The sequence below is a fragment of the Echinops telfairi genome, unplaced genomic scaffold (genome assembly GCF_000313985.2).
Source record: "Echinops telfairi isolate 266 unplaced genomic scaffold, ASM31398v2 ScPeMD7_2;HRSCAF=8, whole genome shotgun sequence".
NCBI lineage: Eukaryota > Metazoa > Chordata > Mammalia > Afrosoricida > Tenrecidae > Echinops > Echinops telfairi.
The window spans coordinates 6502097-6503591 of NW_022103898.1; positions in this window are offsets into that span (position 1 = coordinate 6502097).

Below are 1495 nucleotides of genomic sequence, written 5' to 3' on the forward strand. Positions count from 1 at the left end.
CAGGGCTCAAACAGAAAGAAAATGTTTAGAAAATGGTGATGGCAACATATGTTCAAATGTGCTTGATACAATTGATGTGTGGGTTGTTGTAAGAACCCCCAGTAAAAATGGTTTTGAAATGCCCCACAAAACAATAAAACAAAACCTGATGGATTGTGAGAAGAGTTGTATGAGCCCCTAATAAAAGAATTAAAAAAAAACCAACCCGAAATATCTGGAATTGTCGCCCCAGAATGTCAGATTGGTAGACCAGCAGAGTGGGTGAGCAGTCTGAATTCAGAACCATGGACAGCGGCCCACCTTTTGTTTTTTTTCCCTACCTCTAAGCCTTAAGTATTACTGAAAACCATGAATGTGGAGGTCTTCAAAAATGCACTATATTGAGAAGGGGTCTCTTCCACACAGAGGCTTCTGGCTTTTATATAGCTTCAGATACAAGGCGCTCAGTACCCATTGGGCCATCCAGCCCTTGGCTCATGATAGCCCTCTCTGTTCTGCTCTTTCAGGATGCCTGTCAAAAATCAACTGATCGGACACCTTTGGGTCTGTTTCTGGGATCTCTATTCTGTCCTGCTGGTCTGTTTGTCTGTCTGTGCAAGGCTTCAAATTAAAGAGAGGCTTATAATACCTCTTGGAACCAAGTCGTGCGAGTCCTCCAATTCAGTTACTCTTTCACAAAATCGTTTTGACTACCCTAGGCTTTCTGCTTGCCCATCGACATGTGTGAGGAAGTTTGGCAAATGTGCACAAAAAGCCCAATGGGAGGTTGCTTGGCACTGTGTTTCTCGGAGACCGGAAACATAAGGAGAATGATCAACTGATCAGTGCTGAGTCTCTCCATCGCTTCAGGTTTTATTCGCTCATCAGTGTGTTTTAGTTCCTGACGTGCAAGCCTTTCGCATATTTCATTAGCCTTATTCCTAAACATTCAATGTTTTGGGGTTCTCTGGCAAATCGTGTTTAAAATTGTTCATTCCCCTCCTGTGTGTTGTTCGCTTGTAAAAATATCCTCGATTTATGTCGGTGTAAGTTGTTAAGTTTGTATATTGTGACCTTGCTAAACCTTTTTATTCATTTCAGTAACTCTTCAGTAGATTGCCTCAGGATTTTCTCTGGGGATGGCTCGCACTAATAGAGAGTTATCTTTGGGTTGTCATTCTGGGGAAAAAAAAATAGGGCTTATCAGGAAGGTACAAGAAGTCATACAACTGTGATAGGCAGGCTATTGTTGTTGGTGGGTGATATCAAGTCTGTTCTGTTTCGTAGCAACCTCATGTATATACAACAGAATGAAACACTGCCTGGTCCTTAGCTGTGTTAGTCCAGGTTGACTTAGAGAAACAAATCCAGAGACATTCATATGTGTGTGGGAGAACTTTATATCAAAGAATAATTATATAATAAGAAACCCAGGGACAAGGGAACAACAAGCGATCCAAATTGGTGGGGAGGTGGGTGTGGGAGACCTGGTAGGGCAGGATCAAGGGGAACGTAA